We start from the raw sequence: 20,585 nt of genomic DNA on the forward strand, positions 1-20,585 counted from the left end.
CTGTAGCAAAAAAATCTATTCAACTATTACAAGATTGGCATGGAAAACTTCTCTGAAAATGCACAGGAAGTTGCAGGATTGGACACTTTCTGAGCTACAGAAAATTTAATTTCATTCTGTGAGAGGCAGGAGAGGGAGATGGATCCATTTGACATGATTTTAAAGCACTAGAAATTACTTCCAAATGTGTGACCAGCTGAACAAACAACTGTTGTATTTGAAAAACCGATCCAGATTCTGATTTCAATTACTTTGATGTGAACTCACAAAAATTGTAGTGAGTGTGTTAGAATTGCTCTGGATTAAAAACTGAGTAGGAAAACAATTATCTGGCCTGATAAGTATTTGCAGGGTGCCCTTTTAAAAGCAAATGTTATTTTGAAAACTTCTGGAGAAAAAAACCCCTATTTGTTTATCAGCTGGATGTTATATGCATGAAAATACTTTGCTCCATGGCTAATAGTTCTATCATAAATAATAAGTAGTTGTTAGCTTATAGATGGAGAATACTTCTGGAGGGAAAGGTAAATTCAACCAACCTTTCAACAAGCAAACAAAATGTAATTTAGTTCATAATTTCTAAGAATACAGAATCCTATTCTACATATGTGACTAATAAATGCAGTCAGAAAGTCTTTCAAAAACTGATGGTACTGCAAATGCCATTGTCCTTATATTGCCAGATACCTAAATTAGAATGAACACATATTTTCTGATTTGAATACAAATTATATTTGGCAGATATAATCTGAGTTGTAATTACATTCCACCAGGTTTATGTTGTAACTGAGTTGAACTACAAATCATGCTAGCACAGGAGTTGAATAAGAAGATGAGTGCAGACCATATATTGTATAAAGACCTGCTCTAAAATTTTTCAGTGTTTTTATATACCATAGTATCCATATCACAGAAATTTATGATACTGCAATTTATATGCACTGATATTTCCTAATAGCCTTTAGGCTTTTCAAAATTAAGAGTAACGATTTCTTAAATGAGAACTGTGTTGTACCTCAGGCCAGAATCTCAGCTTGGTTTTGTTTGTTGAAGAGATTTTTTGTAGGTGAATGATAGGATAACTAGAATCAAGAGAATTTTTTTTCCCCAAGGATCAGTGGTTATGTTTTAATAATTCTTAGGTCTCTCTATAACTAATTTACTATATCTGTTCAAAACCCTGGAGTTGAAACGTAACACTGGAAACTGTCCAATTGCCTTCTTCAAGTTACCCAGGGACAAGTTGTAAAAGTGAAAAAATTCATAGATGAAGAAGTATTCCATGCATCCTAAACCATAACAAGCACTGTAGTATCCAAAAAACCTTGGTGCCTTCTAATAGAGGTACTTTTAAGCTGTGCTTGTCTTGAGACCAAGTTGTCAGCATGGAGACTAAATGGAGCTGATGTCAGAACATTTTAATGTCTGGCACAACAAATGAAATAACTTCCCTACTTTGCAAGGGAGGTGATGTGCTTTGGGAGGAAGGTCCAGTGGGTCAGCACAGTAGTTCCAGGTGTGCTGCACAAAGGCAGATGCTCCAGGGCTGTGGGGTTCTGCTCAGGTACTCAGGGTCTCTTATGGGTCTTTCCCAAAGTTACTCCTGACCAAACTTGTTGTAGGATTAGGTAGAAAATACTGAATTCTGACTTGTTAATTTTGAAACTCCCCAAATCTGACTCAAAACCTTTGACTTAAGAGACCTGAGACCTCACTGCGGGAGATGGTGTTGATTGCTTAGGTGACACACCTCTGCTAGAAAAAAAACCCTCAAACCAACCAATAAAACCCCAAAACTGAGCATAAATTGACCTATCTGGATAATTTCTTGCTCTCCCACAGGGTCCTCTGTTTCCTTATTTCCTTGTTCTACATGTTTGCCTAAATTCAAACCACTTTAAACCAGCACAGAATTCATAGTTCTGAGTAAACAGTGGAGCCATTTTCAGAGTGCAGTTTTCTGTTTTATGCTGAATTATGAGGTGTTTACCTGAGAAAATGCCTTTTGTTTCTCTCAGAAATCAATATTTGGGGATCTTTGCAGAGGACAATGCTCTCCCTGTTTGGAAACATAGCTGAAAGCAGTCAGGCAATGACAACTGGCTCAGTTCTATCACGGGTTCTGTTCATTCATCAGCAAAATTCAGATCATATAGTCCTTTTTACAAACTAAAATAGCTAAATGGCTTTTTTTCCTACTAGATGCCATGTATTTCAAAATGTATTTTTTATTATTATTAGAATATTTTTCCTCATTTCCACCTTATTTACTCCTACCTGATTTACATGCTCTGATCTTGATTTATGTACTTTGTTACATAATTCTCCCTATGTTCCACAGGTTGTGTTCCATATATTTTAATACTGTCACTTCACTTCCCTGTATGAAATAGAATCTTCTTCCCTTTTCACTTAAGTTCATTACTCTCAGTTCTATTTACCTTTCTTTTTCTTGGCAGCTCATGTGTCTTTATTACTTTTTGGAGAACTCAGTTCATTTTGCTGAAATACTTGTAAATATCCTGAAATTAATTTATATTTTTTTTTAATTAGGATTATGAAGAAGTATGTTTGCAAGAGGGAGTTTTGCTACTAAAAAATATAAATGTATTATTATGGGCCAGGGAAATATTTTTTCTTGTAACTCTCTCCGAGTGGTCTCTGTCATCACTGGTTCTTAGAGCCAGAAAATGGAATTAGCAAGGTCTTCTGAGTCTGAACACTGCTAGAAGCTCATTAGGGGGTTTAAACACCAAGTCCATATGTTACATTTGAAATTTAACATACAATTTCCTAAAGCACCCTCATAATTTTCTCCTTTTAAAATCACGGTTATTTGGAATATCTGTTGCCTTAATTCTGGTCATTATGATATCTCACGGTGTTTATTAAACACATTACATATGTAAACAAGACCTAACTGCATGACAAATTAGAAAATATTCTGTGGTTTGGCAGCACAGCTTTAGCTGAAGGTGGAAGATGTGCTGTGGTCTTCAGATTCCAAACATTAACAATAAATCTCTATACATATACATATGCATATACATAGCAGCTTAGTAAGCCTTCCATAATATCTTCATTTCACACTGGCATGGAGGAGAATTAGGAGCATGCAGGAATGGATCCAGACATTTCTTGAAGGATGCAGTAAGTCTGAGTCACTATACAGAAAATAGCAGCAGGGATGGTCCTACAGTGACTTTAGTCAGGGAGCTGGAATCAGGGCTTGGGCTTGGAGTTGTGCTTCTGCAGTACAGCTGAGAAACAGCTGCATTGCTGCCCCAGAGCATGGGAGAAGGAACTCTGGCAGAAATACGGATACATGAAGACACGAGGCTATAAAAATATCTGACTGATAACAAGGAAAGAGTTGTGTAGGATTCGTGTAATATGTGGATTTATAAGCGAGATAAGTGGAGCAGCAGCCAGAGGATCAGAATTTACACTGGACTAGTCTGTGGTACTTAGCAGACCTCTATGCTATTGACACCCAGAATCATGGGGAAGTTTTGTTGACCTAGGCTAAAACTCTACAGCATTGTGTTATGTGCCATAATACTGGCTTTAACATGATGTGTTTAAAACACATCCGGAAATAATTTCTTTTTGCTTTGAGAATTCATTTCAGAAGGATTAAGTCAGAAGTGTGTTTTGTACGGAGTTGTTTTCAGACTGCTTTTGAGGATGGGCCCCTGCCCCTGGGATTGCACCCTTACATTACTGAGCTTGGGAGAGACGAGCTGGAGCTGGACCCAGCATGTTGGCACTGGCGCATCATGCAGAGAAATCTTCATTCAGCATCTTGCTATGATGAATCAGTTTTCAAGCTAAAGTAGCCCCTAAATCCGATTCAGCTGAAGATTGGTGTGGTATTCCTGCATCTACTGAAATTAAGACATTACTTCTGGTTTTGCTTTGTTTTGTCGTTGATTTGTTTTGGGCTTTTAAGTTGTATGTGTTGGTTTACATTAATCTTGTTTTATAAAAGGAAGAAAATAGTAACTTTTTATGCTTTCTTTCCCTAATTTTCCCTCTATCTACTTTACATAATCTGCCATAGAAGAAGCTCATCAACAGAGGAAAAAGGGGAGGAAATGAATGTGTAACATACATAAAACATTTAAAAGAAAAGCAAATATTTAGCTACGATTAATTAAATTTGCATCTGTCAAGAGGTTTACTTTAGATTGATATGCTGTATAAATCAAATAAGTAGTCTGACCCCCTCTCCAAATATTAAATATTTTATATAATTTCTTTCTCTAGATCAACTAAGCAAGAATAGGAAACACATTATTGACTTAAATATTCATAGAAGTTGAATTAGAATAGTTGGAGTTCCTTATTTTGGTGAGAAGTTTCTAATAAGTTCTTACTATTTTCCATCTCTATAATTCCTTAGTATTTCTTCCTATTTCAGACAGTAATATGGTTAGGGCTGTATTACACGCATTGCTTCTTCAAGTTCTGTTATACTTAAGAGTATTCTTTTTGCCAAGTATTTTTTATAGGAAAATTTCATATCCAGTCTAATGCTTTACAAATTAAAATAGCTTTTTCTGTAACACTTCCCCATTTAATTGCTTTTAAGGGACTGCTTAATCCATTAGTGAGGGTACTAACTGAGAGGAATTGCAGAAAGAATGGCAGGATTTTTTTAAAAAAGCAGTTCAAATTGAAACAATCTTTTTTATTTAATAGTTGTATTAGGAAAGCATAAATATAACTTCTCATGTTTTGCCGTATTTGGAAGGTAAAAATATTACTATAACAATTATTTTTAATTTCTAGCATACACATTACTGCACTGCTGTTTATGAAGTTACAAATTTAGCTCTGTTAATCAACATATTGAAAAAAAAGCAAGTAAATTATTACTGCTATGAATCATGGCATTTCAATAAAGATACAATATAGAGTGTTATAAAGGTTCATACATATATAGTATTTCTAAATTAGCTACATCTATGACATTTAATTATGTTTATAAACAGAATTTTATTAGAGTGCTGCGGGGGGAAAAACCATAAATCATAGATTTTAACATGGAAATTACCCCGTAGTAGGATTTAAAGATAAGAAGATAATTTTTGCTCCCTCTAATAAAATGAGAAATACAACTATTCTATTAAATATTGTCCTATTCTAGTAAATGTGAATATTCTATTCCAGTAAATGTTGTCCTATTATAGTAAATGTTATAGCCACAGAAAACCCTGAGCTGTTGCCTCACCCTTCCACAGGCTGTGGCTGACCTCAAGATTGGAATGGTGAATCAGGGAATTCACATGATAGACCAGTCTGGATCAAAGGGGGTTGACACCCAGTTCGTCAGGTTTGCTTCTTGTTGAATTTCTTAATGAGTTCATGAAATAAAGCTTAAATCAGAGTACATTGTCATGTGAATCTGAGATGCAAATAGACCATGACAGCTTTTCCTGGAAAGCAAACAAAAAATGTATATTTTTTTGGCAGGTTGTCCTTATTGTCAAATTTATAATAAGACAGGATAATTAAACTCAGTAGGATTCATGTTCTAATTAAAATAGGGCAAGAATTTTTTCTATTATCCCATGACACCTTGATGAAACTGCCTTTTAGTTTCATTGAATTTTTCATTAAAAAAACAGAAGCCAAAAAAAAACCACACTAAAACCAGCAGTAACAGAAGGAAATTTAAAGATGCTGAAGTTTGAGAGCCTCAGATGTCATGGGGACATGCAATTGCATTCTATCAAGGGGTTATGGAATGAGTTGTTCTGACCCACCTTGGTTTTATTTTTGTACTGAAGAGAGAACAAATAGGGAGATTGGTAAAACAGGCAGTAAATGGAGGCATGAACACAGACATGGTACTAGCAGCAAGGAACTCTTCATACATCATGTTTTGGTACCAAAGTTTGGGGAGACTTTGGAGCTTGAAAACAAAACTATTCTTCAGGATAAAGGTGCAAAAGTTAATGCAGAAAATTAAGAGATGAGAGACTAAATCTATGGCACATTTATTTGTTTATGCCATGCTTTGTCTGATTTTCACAGGCTTGAACTTTGTTTATTAAATATTCCCATCTATCTGTGACATGAAAGGCACTGAATCTTGGATTCAGGCAAGAAGTGAGAAAGGAGTTAATATGAATTTCCCTTGCCATATAAAAATTTAGGTGTAGAAATATATGTTCCTTCAGGATAGTTGTGTGCAATGCTGCCCACACATTATCTTCCTCCCCAAACTCAGCATGCATGGAAGAAGGAATAGAATAGAGCTGGAGGAATAAAGCTTAGAATTTACCTGCTTTTCATAGCTGGATTAAGTAAATCAGACTGGTGAGGCAGAGAAGTAGCTTATAAACTCCTGTATAAAGGAGAAGGAAGCTGAGAAGGAATGGAGTAGCACAGCTGAACTGCTCTGCTGTGAGAGGAAGGGACTTGTTTGTAGGCAATGAAAAACAAAGAGGGTGTAAGGAGGATACACTTCCCTTTTATTTCCCCCCTTTTCCATTTTCTCTCTTCTGTCACAAGTTTAGGAGTCCTAGGGAAGAATAAGGAATAATATCTCAATCAATCATCATTAGCATATGGGAGAAGATACCCATGATTTCCTGGAGAAACTGTTTAATTATGGTCAAGTTTCTTTCCTGCTCAGTTGAGACAGCAATAATGCTTTCTCTCAGCAATTTTACATACCCAGAACTGTATATATTTAAATTTCTGGAAGATGAGCAAAAATTGAATAGACTTGGTAAACTTAAAAGCCTTTTCCAGCTGAAATGCTTCTCTCCTTTCTTAACTTACTGTTGTTCAGTGACTGAACATGACTGTGACTGAAATGCAGTGGAAGAAGTCAAGTTCTGGTGTGAGTATAACAGCAAGAACAGAACTATATACTCACCTTGTGACATATCTTACTGATAGGTGTCCTCTCTATCCCCATGCACAGGAAGTACCTCAAGAATATAACCATGAAGAGAGACATTCAGTGTTGTGTATAAGAGGTGCATCAGCAGTGGCTCAGATATGACATGAATAGGACTGAGTAATTACCAGAAGTAACACATCTAAGCCTTCCTTTGGAAATGAAGGCAATAAAGAAGTCTGTATTTCAGAAGGTGTAAGTTAATCAGAAAATACAGCAGTGCAAGGCTAACACTTTTAGTCTCCAGAGTTTCAGCGTATGAAATACTCACCTGCTTATGCATAGCAGTGCTAGTGGGAGAAGGAAGGGTGGCTTCATTGCATCTTGATAATTGCTTTTGCCATCTTCCATTTAATTTTTTCCATGTTATGTTCTGTGTTTGTTCCTGCAGAACCAAATGACACTAAGACTATAGTTACTCTTAAGACCATCTGAGAAATCAGAATTGTAAAAACAATTCCATAAAAACATGAGTTTTACTCACTATTACAGGAAAATTCCTTCCAGATTAGTTTTCAAGAGCTGTATTTGGAGCGACTTGGCAGTTACCGAACAAGAACTGAACTTGCCATGCACTTTGCCCCTGTCTTCCCTGCCATATCTCCCAGTGGTTGGAAATGGTTGAGTTCTTTGGGAAAGTGGCAGCCAAAGTTCTGATCTGTTTCCAGAAACAGATTCTTATTACTGATTTAATTTCACTGCAAGGAGCTGTAAAACCAACAGCTTATTCTTCCTTTTCTCCCTCAGCATCCACCTGTGGAACTATGAGACAGAAAAGGAACAAAGGCATCAGTATGAGACAATGAGCAGTGCTAGAGTTGTATTTAACAAGTTCTACATGTGAAAGCGACCAGCTGTGAGGGGGGTTGAGGTCTCTGGTGCTTTTTTCACCATGCTTTAACAGCACATTTCCATTCATAGTTACAGGTTTACCCAAATGTTGTTTCAAAAGGCAATTGCTGGTTATGTAGAGTAAGTATAAGCATTTGGGCTTAAAAATGCTAGAATTTTTTTTTCCTATTCCTAACTTTGTGTTATGAATTTCAAAATTATCCAGGACAGCCACAGTGTATTCCTTTTCAGTAGATTTGCTTCAACACAATCCTACAGAGCCTCCAGAATCACTGGCTTGCCCCAAATCATCTTTAGCATTTGTGGTGCTCAGGTGTTTAACCTAAGTAGTGAGATGTAGCTGTTGCTTTGTTAGGAAACCTCCTGCCCTATACCTTCAGGAATCACATCTCCCAAGCACATGAAGTCCTGTGCAGCCTGATGGAAGAGCTCATCAAAATTAAGTAATGCAGCTCTTGTAATTGCTTTTGTCTTAGCCCTGTTTCAGGAAAATGAAAGCAGATTTGTTGCCTATAAGGAAAATAGACAAGCAGATTGTTAATATTCAGTGCTGCCATCTAAAGACCCCAGAAGGTTGTAAAATATGTTGACACCTCAGAGATTGCCTCTGGAAAGTTGAAATCTATAATTTGATAATTCCTATTCTATAGCATGCTCTGATCCCTTGTCCTGGTTTAGGGCAAATCTGGGAGAAAACCCCCAATGAGCACACCCCACCCCCCCCCTCGGGAAGCAAACCCATGTGGCCCCTTTCTCCCACCCCCCAACCTGTTCGGGAAGAGATTTCTCTGAGAGAAGTGGAAAAAACCTGTTTATTTAACAGGCAAAGTACTACCCAGCACAAGAATGAACAATATCAAATTACAAAACCTCTCACCACTCTGAAGAAAAGATGACAAACTTCAGAGGGTCTCTTTCCTGTGGGTGTTCGCTCTGTTATCAGTCCCTCTGGCACTGGAAAATGCCGCTGCCCAGGCTGGGCTCCCGGTAGTCCACGGGTGCAAGCTCCCGGTGCTCCCCCGAGTCCCCAGTCCAGAGCAGGTTCGATTTGTTTCAGAAAAAGGGAAAGAAAACAGTCCAGGAAGACCTCTCTGCTCTGGCTAGTTGGAAAGCCAAGGTGATCTGTGTCTTGTTGTCTGTCTGTGCTGTAGTCAAAACTCCCGATGCGAGCAGAGAACAAGTGCAGTCTCTGATAACAGACTCGGTGCTTCTTTTCCACTCACTTTTACTCTTAGATGGAATTTTAAGGATACAAAACCTATTTCTGGGCTAGGTGGATGAATGGGGATATAATTTAACATCACAATCATCCCAGGACATCCCTTTAGGAGCAATAGCCAGCATATGAATTCCTGTGTCTTAAAGAAACAAAAAAAGTAAAAACCCCTCAATTTTCTTCCTCTTTTACAAGGTACTCAGGACTTAATTTAGCAAATTGTTCTTCCTAGACATGCAAGTCTCCCAAAACAATCATCAGCTCTAGTTATTGCCATGTATTTTTCCTATATTTTCATTAAAATAGCTTTTTCTACTGTTGTTTTAATTGCACCATACCTAGCTGCAATTTTATGGTATTTATCTCTCTCCCTGGACGAAGCAATTGCCACTTGCAGCACAGTTTCCAGGAGACACCTGTGAGTGATCCAGCCACCCATGGAGTCCATGTGCTTTGTATTTAGAAGGCTGAGAGCTGATTGCAGTGTAATTGTAGTGAAACACCTCATTATTACATATATGCTTTTATCCCTGCACAAAGACTCCAATATTATTTTGCTTCTATATTAATCAGAGAATACTAGGGTGTCTTATAATGATGCAAAGAAGGTAATAATGATGATATTAATAGTAGTAATCCCCTTACTTATGGTGTTCTGTCATTGTGATTGTTCTGAAGGGGTGGGACTATCCTTTAGAAAAGACTTGCCAAGTACTTTGTGTACGTAGAAACATCATAAAAGACTCAGAAAACATTTTAAAAATATATATGATTTTCCTTTACCTTATGGATAACCTCTGGCTTTGGTTTGACTCCCAGGATTTTAGTGTACTTTTTTCCAATTTTTTGTGAAAAACTCAAAAAGGGAACACAAATCCCTAACATACATAATCCATGGGAGTGTATAATATAGTTATAAGCAAATGAAAGTGGTGATATTACCTTCACTTTTATCTAATTACCTTTGCATAATTACATAGTCTTTTACAAAATTGTTTTCCTGGGAAAGCTGCTGGACCCAGAAAATGCAACAGAATAGTACAAACTCAGCTGGTACACCCTGAGCACCTTTAGCATCCAGTGTAGCTGCTGAAGATGATTTCAATTTGTATCCATTGGTGAGAAATGCTGACTTCTTTCCCTTTAACCTAATTTATATAAAACTTCATCTGCAGTGATTCCTTAAATTCCTTGAGAAAATGTTGCTCATTTGAATTTAAGTTTTGCCACCATCACAGTAAATAGGTTATTTTTCCCCTGTATGTTCCTACACAGGCAGTGTCACCCTCCCTGCAGTTCTTGTTGAGATATCCTTTACACTTAGGATGTTATTGGATGTTTGTAAAGCATTCTGCATGTGAAAGTCACATAACTGCACCATCCAGGAGTATCTGCTATTATCAGCTGCCACTGCCCAGGAGAGTATTAACTTTAAAAAGTCCCAAACTAAATAATCTATTTTATTCTTAACACTAGTTACAAAATAGATTCTATGTCTTTATTATGATTACTTAAACAAACTTATTACTTAAACATTACTATATGTAATCTATACAGGCTTGCTCACGCAAATTATTTATACAGGCCTTTGTTCAGGCCTTTTTGGGTAAGACATCTTTGGATAAAGATAAATGTCATTGACTTTTTAAAAAGAAAAAGCTTAGGAAAAAAGTCCACTGATGTTCTTCTATATTTTACTAAGGTGATATGAAAGGTACTTTTGCATTAAAACAGGATTGTAGTCTTCTGGCTCTGTGCAGTAATTGGTTTAATAATACAAAGGTGTTGTGAGAACAATCATATTTTGAAGTTGACTATAAATAAGTTACCAATAAAAAGAAATGTCTGTTCAGGTAATTGTAGTATATATTGTAAATAAAACCTGAGTTCTTCTGAACCCATCTATTGCAAATAAACTGGATTTATTTACTTTTCATAGAGGAAAAGTGCTGTATTAACAGCCCTTGCTTCTTAGATTATGTCTTAGGAGTGATATTTATTTTTAATAGTGCAAATTATGTCACTGCAATTAATCCACTGAAAAACAAATTTCCCTAGATGCTTTATGCCTTCTTTAGTGTTATTTGCATGTTATTGATAACAAAGATCAAATTCTGTCTTGCATTGCCTGTTCTTTTACACCATATCATTTACACATTCATATTATTTACATATCTACATCATCTACTACTGTTTTTAATCAGGTCTATTAGTTTCTAATAGTACGATTATTATTGCTAGAGATTAGTTTGATTGTAACAAATGAGACTCACCACCAAAAACCTCCTCCTCCTTCACCACTGGCCTTATGATTTAAGATTAAATCCAGTGTTTTTTAGAGAGGGCAAATGTCTTAATTAAACACAATTTTACAATAAACTACTGTATTGGTTTTTGCACAGCCTGGCTTTTGGTAGCGCTGGTTTTTGGCCACTTCTGTGGCCCCCGTAAGAAGTTGCTGGAAGCTTCTACCATGTTCAGCAGAGCCAGTCCTTGATTGCTCTTAAGCTTGAGATGCTGCTGATCAAGGCTAGGCCAATGAGAGAGGCTGCTAATGCCTCTGTGATAACACATTTAAGAAGAAAATCAAAACAAAGTCATGCCATTTTTCCTAGTCAGAAAAGTAAAGGAGGTGAGAATATGTGAAGGAAACAACATGGAGACACCAAGGTCAGTGCAGAAGGAGGGGGAGGAGGTGCTCCAGGCACTGTAGCCAAGATTCCTCTGCAGACTGTGGTGATGACCATGGTGTGCCCCTGCAGCTGTGGAGAACACCACATGTGCATTTGTTTATCTGCAGCCCATGGAGGCAGTGTTCACACTGGAGTGGGTGGATTCCTGGAGGAGAATGTGATCCAGTGGGAGACCTGGGAAGCAGGGGAGAGAGGACCCTGCTTCCAGGCTGGAGCAGCCTGTCCTTGGAGGGCTGCACTCCAGGGAAAGACTCATGTTGCAGCAGTTTTGGGAGGGCTGTCTGCCCTGGGAGGGACTCACATTGTGGCAGGTGTGCTGTGGCTGCTGCCTTGAGAGTGCACCCATGCTGGAGAAGTTCACGGAGAACTGTCTCCTGTAGGAGGGACCCCATGGCCTCACAGGGCCTCACAGGACTCTTCTCCCAGAGCAGCAGGAGAAGATCTCGATGATGAACTGACCAAACCACCATGCCGGTCTCCCTGTGCTGTTGATGGGAAGGACAGAGGGGCTGGGGCAAAAGTGGGGAAAAAGGGCTTATTTTACTTCTCATTATCCTTCTCTGATTCTGTTAGTAATAAACTAACTTCACAACTTAAAGCTGAGCCTCTTTTGCTCTTGAAATGTTTTCTCCTGATCTTTATCTCATTCATGAAACCTTTGTTAATTATTTTCCCTCTCCACTGCCCAGCTGTAGCAGGGGAGGGTGAGTGAGTGGCTCTTGTGAGTGCCTGGGGTTGGGTCAGTGTCAAACCACAACAATTGCTGATAAATAGGGCTGTCCATAATGGAATATTCACTGATTCAGATTTTACTTTGTAAACACTGTGTCTCCCAGCTTACTTTTGTCAGCAAAATTTTACTCAGATTGAAACAAAATCTGCTAATCAACACTAGTTTAATGAAATTTAACCATTTTCAATTTTAGTTTATGGGCAGGAATGCCTTGTCAGGAAAGTGAAATGTTGAAGAGATTCAGTCAATTCAAATTTGCCTTGGCTGCTTTAAAATTACATATGCATTTGTTTATCAAATGATGGTTTATCAGGCAAGCTATTCAAGCCTTTCTTATGGTTACTAGTATTTATTCCTACTATGAAATACAATTTTATAGTGATTTACATGCTGTTTTCACAGGAAGATTTGAACTTGCAAGAGATCTTTTATTAAATTGATAAAATAAATGTCATTAAATACACAGCTCATTGCCGGACATGCCCAAAATGTTGCACGTTAATGGATTACAGATATGTTTTTAGGAGCGTTAATATATATCACTTTTATAAAATTAAAGTTTATTTACAATCTCACAATTTTTTTCCACAAACTACAGTCAAACTCATTTGATATATTATTTTAATAGATCTTACATGGGCTAGAGAAATAAAGTTCTGTTCTTTGTTCTACTTATATATCTAAACATGGATGTAGTTCAAAGCTTGGAAAGTTCAAAAGCTTTTGAGAATTTGCATGTGTGGGACATGGCTGGAACTGCAAGGTTAAAATAAGAGATAAATACAATGCAAACTCTAATTTGGATAAATTATTCTTAAATGAGACTGCGAAAACAACTCAGAGGCATGTAAATATACAATGCACTAAAGAGACTAATCAAAGAGAGGGGAAAGATTTATATACTAGGTGTCTTCAGTATTGTGCCTTTATGCTGTATTTTATAGCCAGCCCTCTGGTTTACTTGCCAAAATCATTGCAGGAGATTGTCACAATATTTCATTTTAAGATATACAGGCCTGACTTTTGATGTTCTCAAAAATACAGTCCCTACAGTTCAAATAGGGCTCTTTCATTTGTTCATCTCAGTCTGATTTTGCTTTCAATTTGTTGGACACACTTCAAGTGGTCTGTTTTCACATTGGGCATTACAGAACAAAGAGAAAAAACAGAGAATTTTGTGAACATTCCATCTTTTTAATCTGCAAACCTCAATACAAAAATTTTTACAAACCTTTTTCAGAAGGGTTCTAATTTTCCTCCTTTAAAGAAAGCTAGGAAGTGCAAAGGCTGTACTTTTTAGCATGTCACAATATTCTCTAGCTGCACAGAAACAATCTGTCATACACACTGTCCACATTCTCATCTCTGAAGGAGCTTATTATATAGCCCCCATGTTTGTGACTTTATTGATCTTTTGTCATTCTTATGGAGTGAAACTGATATTTTCTAACAAAATGTAATTTGCTGGAATAAACAAGTATTCAAGTGCTGATAAAAAGGATTCAAGGAAATGGTCATTGTGCCTCCACAGGAGTTATGTGGGCAAGTTTTGCTTTGTTGATATCTGCTTTGAAGACGCTTTGCACTTTGTGATGCTCACTGTGCCTTTTAATTAAAAATAGCTACATTTTCACTTATTAGCCTTAGTGTTCCCAAGCTCATTAATTGGAATTTTCCAGAATTCTGATAGGAATTAGTCATCTAACTTCTACTGAATTTTAATGCCATCTTAATGTATTATATCAGCAATAAAATATGTCCCGAAAGACCCTGTTGGTCGAGGTAGCTGTTTTTGTACAAGTCTGGTGCTATGTTAAGGAAACTGAGTTTTCAGAATTGGGAATCGTCTCTTAATCCCAAGAATTTGTAGATTCCTGGGTTGTAGAAAAATTGAGGTGTTAATTCTAATAAATGAGATTCAACATCTTCCTAAGAGCCTTGTGAGAGACACAAAACCCACATTGGCTGTTTTGGGTGAAAAAGCTGGCACAGATTATACAAAATATTTTGTTTGTAGCCTTCTTTTTTTTTGCTTTTGAGCACACAGGTCTGAGAGCAGGAGGGAATGGCCAGGCTGAGTTCTAGACAAAGTTGTTTTGTTTTGTTTGTTACTGTAATTCATACATATTTCAAAAACAAAATTAAAATTATTTCTCATAGAGACTACCCTGAGAGAACCTCTAGTCCTCAAAGTTTATTACTCTGCTCTTTCAGAGTGGTTAAGAGGACTATTGCTGCTATAGTAAAAATGCTTTTCCCGACGTGTGAAAAGGTTTAATTATATTTGGTCCTCGTTAGGAACAAGGTTGTCGCAGTATATTAGGAATGGCAAGAAGTATGACACTGACTCTCTTAGCTATGTTGTCCAAGAGAGGTCTAAGTTTATTATCCTTGATCTTCTTTTATAGACGGGTCTGAGAGGTAAAATTCTCATTGGTCATTAAACTTACACACCACCATCATTTGTCAAGTGGAACACCATCCCTTGACTTTTTCTTGCAGGTAAACAACAAGGATCTAAACAACACCTGCAAAGACTGTTGTCTTTCTCCAAGGATTGTTTGGATTTTTCCTTTATGCTTTCTCAGGGAAGAGCGAGCAGCTTGTGTGACTTAGTTACACACAGGCTGTGTTCCCTTCTTGCTTTTTGCATTTAGCATCCACACAAGGTTTAGTTATGTTTAATCCTGGTTAGGAGCAAGTTTGATCCTGGAAAGCTTCTGCTGCTGAAGGGATGCTATGGAAATGAGAAGTAAGAAAACAAGAATGAAAAGAAACCTGTTTCTTCTCCTGAAAGAAGAGGAAATAGAAGATGGCTTGTATTTCTTGGCACTGGTACAGCTAAGATAGTATTTGAAAGCTGAAGAAAGAGAAGTAAAAGTAATTAAAATGTTTATTCATTTTATTGCTGTAATTTGAAGAATTAAGCAATAAAGAATGCTTTTAGAAATAGAGAAAAAATATGTTTATACCTATATTCATTAAGCATTGAGAATTAAGTTAAAAAAAAAGAAGGAAATAATTCCACAGGCTTCTGTAAAGCACTAGAGTGTGTTAAATCCTCTTAGTTTATTTATGTGCAGAATATTGTCCAAATTTTTCATTTGCCCTCAAGACAAAACTTAAGCAAATATAAGAGAAGAACATTAATATTATTTTTTGTCCTTTGGGGTATTTCTATTAATCATATTACTGTGTTTCATTTCACTATTAATTCTACTTCAGTCTTTTTGAGGCATCTTTGGCATTATTGGTTTAATTTGTGGTGGTCCTTGTTTTATGTTATATTCATATTGCCTTTTTGATATTTAGCATGAAACACCTGGAATTTTTAGAAATGGCAAGTGAGTGTTTTCTCTACTATTTCTTTTTCTTTTTCTTTGTTCTCTTTTAAATCTAACAATGTTCTTGTCTCTCTTAAAGAAGTTGAATGTCTGACAGCAGAAATAAGTCCATTAAGCTTAATCCATTTGTAACTTCTAGGAAGCTCCTGTAATTGATTACAAGCCTTGCCTTCATGTTAGTTACTCATTAATCTAAGATTAAATAAACCATTTTGCACAGGCAAATTCAAGGCTCAGTCTACTCAGTGAATTCACAAACTGACTGCTGTCTTCATTTATCACTCTTAGAACTACCTGCAGTGTTAGAAGAAATCTGAGAAAATCTAAGAAAAATTATGTTTTCTTTTGGTGAGGCTGGGGAACATCTCAGGGATGTCGTTTAGGCTCTTGTTTAAGACCAGCCTGTATCCATTTCTTCCTTCCTGTACCCATTGATCTTACCTCTGTAAGGTATGAAGCTAATTAAGACTAAATTCTAGGATTTTTCTCTGTCTGATGTCTTTGACCCAAGTCTTCCACTGTGATGCTTTGTGTTTACAAAACAATGCAAAACATGGAGGTGTTGCTTGCACCACCCTAAACTGAAAATTCATAAGATGGTATTATCCCATACAAATAAAAACTAAATAGAAAAGTCTGTATCTTTCTATTATCTTCCTTCTTCAATTAATACTTATGTTTATGTACTTGTGCAAGTGCACTGGCAAATAAGGGTAGAGAGTGTTTCCTCAGGAAAATGTGTTTGGAAAGTGCCGCGGTGACGGAGGGGCCGGAGTGCCGCGACTTCTCTGGAGAAGCAGCCCTGAAAAGGGCTGGGCCGAAGCGTGTGTGTGCGACTTCGGGCAGGTGAGTGATTCCAGCTCGGCTCAGCAGCGGTGGGCAGGCGACACGGGAAGAAGGGACAAGAAAGCTGGTCCAGCGTTCCGCCAAGCACAAACCTTTATTCAGGCAGAGCTTTGGCAAGGGGAGCCAGGAACAGTGAATCTGCCGAACAGGGGAAAACCCGGGATATTTATAGGGGAGGAGAGGGGCGGGGGGAGCCTGAGATACATGTATTGGGGTGGGACAGCAGGGGGGAACACCAATGGGGCACAACAGTTTAACATAACTAACTCAAAGATCGCTGGGAGCGATACATTGTGTCTCTCTGAGTAAAAGGTGTCGTGCCTCCAGGGGAGACCCAGGATCGCAGAGCCAGCGGGTTCCCCGGCCCCCACAACTCCCCCTTCTTTACTTATTAAAAGGGTATCTCCCAGAGATTTGGCTAATAACTTAACACATGAAAACATATATAGGAAAATAATACTCAAGAAAACCCAAAAACGTTTTTGAGGAGGGAGGCAACGTATCCTTTGAGTCCCTAGCTCCCAAAAAGTTCCTCAAGCCACTGGGGCTTCTTTTCATTCTGGAGTTCCTGGACCGCATGTTGGAGTCTCTGGATGTGGGCGTGGATGCTTTCACTGGGGCTGGAAAGGTCAAAGCAGCACAGTCCATTAATTTCCTTGCAGCTGTGTCCATGGGCCAGGAACAAAAGGTCTAGAGGGTTGGTGGCACTGCCCATGGACCAGCACATGTGGTCTTGTTGGAGCGTCTTTGCGAGGGTGATCCACACGTTCTCCTGGGGCTGTGCTACTAGCCAGGCATCCACAGCTGATGTTTTCAGGAGCATCCAGATTGTTAGGAATGTCAGGAACCCAAGGATGGTTTTGCTCTCCATTTTCTGTAACAGGACATAAAAGATTAGCTCTGATTTTTGGAGGGGGGCGCTATTTTCTTTTTTCCCTTTCTCTCCCATCTCTCCCCTCTTTAAAAGAAACAATTATAAGCAAGGTTATTCTGTGTGTTGGGGACACATGACCTGACACCAGCAGCAGCACCGAGGTGTATTTTGGTGTAAACTAGCAATTTGGGCTGGGCAACAAGGGCAAGAAGGAGAAGGGGGAGAGGGAAAAGAGAGGGGGAGGGAGTTAAGAAGACTTGTGTACTGTCACGGTGTCAGGCGTGACGTTGGCAGTCGTCTCATTGCGGCCCTGGTAGCAGGACGGTTTGGCCTCTCTCTGGTTGTTGGTATGGTGGCAGGTCGGTTCTGTGGACTCCGACGACGTCTCCGTTTCCAGGCTGCAGTGGGCTGCTGTTTTTCTGGACCTGTGTGGGTCTCAGGAGACTTTGAAAGTTCTGAATCTGGTGCAGGGTTTGTAGGGCCTAAATAAGGTTTCACATTTTTCCCTGGGAGCCACTTAGGTCCTGATGGTGTGGACACACACGCATACCCTCTCCCCCAGGTAATCAATGGGAAAGGTCCTGATGTCCATTGTGATTCAGGATCCTTGATCGGCACTGGTAGCTTCTCTGTGAGTTTGGCATGAGTTGAGTTAGAGAAGTGCCATATTGCAGGGGGGTCAGGCTCTGTAGATGAGCAATTTAGAAAGTTCATGACATATAGAGCCTTACAGAGCCTCTCAATGGGAGGAATGATCTCTGTTTCTCCCCGCTGGTGATCAAGGACTCTTTTCAGGTTTTGGTGGGTCCTCTCCACTATTGATTGCCCTGTAGGGGAATGAGGAATGCCCGTGGTGTGTTTCACTCCCCACTCATTGAAAAAGTCTCTTAATTTGTGAGAGGTGTAAGCAGGTCCATTGTCTGTTTTAATTTGTTCTGGGACTCCCAGGGTAGAAAAGCAAGGAGAAAATGTTGGATGGTGTGCTTGGCATTTTCTTCTGCATGGGCTGAGGCAAACACTGCACCAGAAAAGGTGTCTATAGAGACATGTACGTATTTGACTTTCCTAAAAGACGGGACGTGAGTGACATCGGTTTGCCATATCTGGCAGCTGTTCAGTCCTCAGGGATTAACCCCGGAGTTAACGACTGGTATTTGGAATGATTGGCAATTAGGACAGGTGGCAACTATTGCTCTAGCCTGGTCTCTGGGTAGTCTGAACATTCTCATTAGTGCAGGCACGTTTTGGTGGAAGAACTGGTGGGACAATTTCGCTTGTGCGAAAATGTCAGGGACATTGGCTGCTCCAGCAGGCATGGCTAAGGTGTCTGTGTCTTGGTTCTAGAAGACAGGTGTCTGCTAGGGAGGGCAGGAGCCTCTCTTGGGATGAAAGAATGTAGACCCCCTCCCTCCGAATTATTATAATTTTGAAATTAAGGGGCTTTTAGGCAAAGATATGGGGATAGGAATAACAGTTCTTTACTAGTATAACCAGGCAAACAAACAACAATAACTACAGCATTAACAAGAAAACAGAACCAGGGACCCCATGACAGCCTTCTTGGCTGAGAGGGATGGAGGAGAGGCTTTGTTTTCACAAACCCCCTCGGGCGGGCAGTCCCAGTGCTCCTGCAGGGCTCTGAGGAACACTCGGCTGGAACAGCAGGGACGAGCAGAGATCCTGGGCTGGTGGATGAGGTTTATCAGCAGCTCCGCGGCGGTGGCTGGCACTGCCACACGTCCCAGCAGGGCAGGGGGTGAGAGGCCACCAACGAAGAGGGGAGAAGGAGAAGAAGCAGCAGTTCCGTCTGGGTGATGGCAAAATTCCCTTCTCTCCACCGCAGCAGCTCTGCGACCCAGCAAACAAATGTCTTTCCCCAAAGCCGAAGAAAAAAACAGCCAAAAACTGTCCCCACCCTCCTTTCCTGCCCCTTCCCCTGCCCCGGGCCTGGCCACTCTTTGTCCTTTGTCGAGCACTCACTAAATATCCACAGTTAGGTTGTCTCCGTAGCTAATGGGTAAAAATTCCACGGGCAGGCCAGAACAAGAAAAAGGACACCTAACCCTCAACAGTCTGCCCTCCTGTTTCCTTCGGCAATGGCACCTGGGAGGTCAGTATGTGCCCTCACATGCATGACATAGTAAGGTTGCTTTCTGTGGGAGATGAGATATACTAATTCAGAAAGCAATTTGTATAAATTTGGGTTAGAGACCTCTTTTAGAAATGCATGTTTTGCTCTCATACCTATTCCAGCCACATAAGCCGAATCAGACACCAGATTGAAAGGTTCTTGGAATTTCTCAAAAGCTCTGACAATGGTTGCTAACTCAGCAATCTGTGGTGATCCTTCGACCACTTGGACATCAGACTCCCATTTCTGTGTCCTGGGGTCCTTCCAAGTCATGACTGACTTGTGGGATTTCCCTGAGCCATCTGTGAAAACCGTCAGGGCCTTGAGCGGTGTTTTGCTCTGTAATGATTTGGGGACCAAATTAAATGTAGTTTTGAAAAGTCTGTGGCCAGGTGGATGTATAGAAATTTGGTCTGAATAGCTATTGAGAGCAAACTGAAGGCTCTCATTGGTTTGGAGCAAAGGCTCCAAACTTCCAGTTGCCAATGGGAGAAAGATGCAGGTGAACTCACAGGCTGCAAGAGTGCGGAGACGGACTCTAGCTCTTTTAATGAGTTCAGCCATGATTTCCTGCGGAGTGGTAATGGTCTTAGTGGGCTGGTTATGTGTAAAGATCCACTCGATGATAAGGAGAGGATCCTTCAATGCAGTGTCCCATTGAAAAATGAGCACGTGTAAGCGCGGGGCCTTACCCAGGATAACCAGCTGGAAGGGCAGGCCAGGCTCATAGCGGTGGGCTTGCCGCAAAGACAGGGCCTCCTGGAGCTTGGTGATGGATTCCCGGGCCTCTGGCATGAGGATGCGTGGTGAATCGAGGTTCTCGCTGCCATGGAGCAGGTTGAAGAGGGGTGCAAGGACTTCTGTTGTTACCCCAAGCAGAGGGCGTATCCAGTTGATGGACCCGCAGAGCTGATGTAGGTCCCGCAGGGTCTTGGGGTTGTCTTTGATGGTCAGCTGCTGGGGCACGATGGTCCGCTCAC

The 20,585-nt window shown here is 39.6% G+C and overlaps 1 long non-coding RNA gene across 3 annotated transcripts; it reads right to left on the reverse strand.

The window, feature by feature from the left end:
- Positions 1–4,672: 4,672 nt before the first annotated feature.
- LOC107207870 lies at positions 4,673–8,450 on the reverse strand. 3 transcript variants are annotated; one of them, XR_004498607.1, is made up of 5 exons: positions 7,401–8,450; positions 7,188–7,301; positions 6,893–6,947; positions 6,293–6,532; positions 4,673–5,441 (listed from the first exon to the last, which is right to left on the reverse strand). It is a non-coding gene; the product is annotated as an uncharacterized LOC107207870 (long non-coding RNA). The 3 variants fall into 3 exon arrangements; XR_004498605.1 differs by having other exon boundaries at positions 4,673–6,532; XR_004498606.1 differs by having other exon boundaries at positions 4,673–6,532; positions 7,188–7,325.
- Positions 8,451–20,585: the final 12,135 nt, after the last annotated feature.

Source organism: Parus major, chromosome 8 (genome assembly GCF_001522545.3).
Source record: "Parus major isolate Abel chromosome 8, Parus_major1.1, whole genome shotgun sequence".
NCBI lineage: Eukaryota > Metazoa > Chordata > Aves > Passeriformes > Paridae > Parus > Parus major.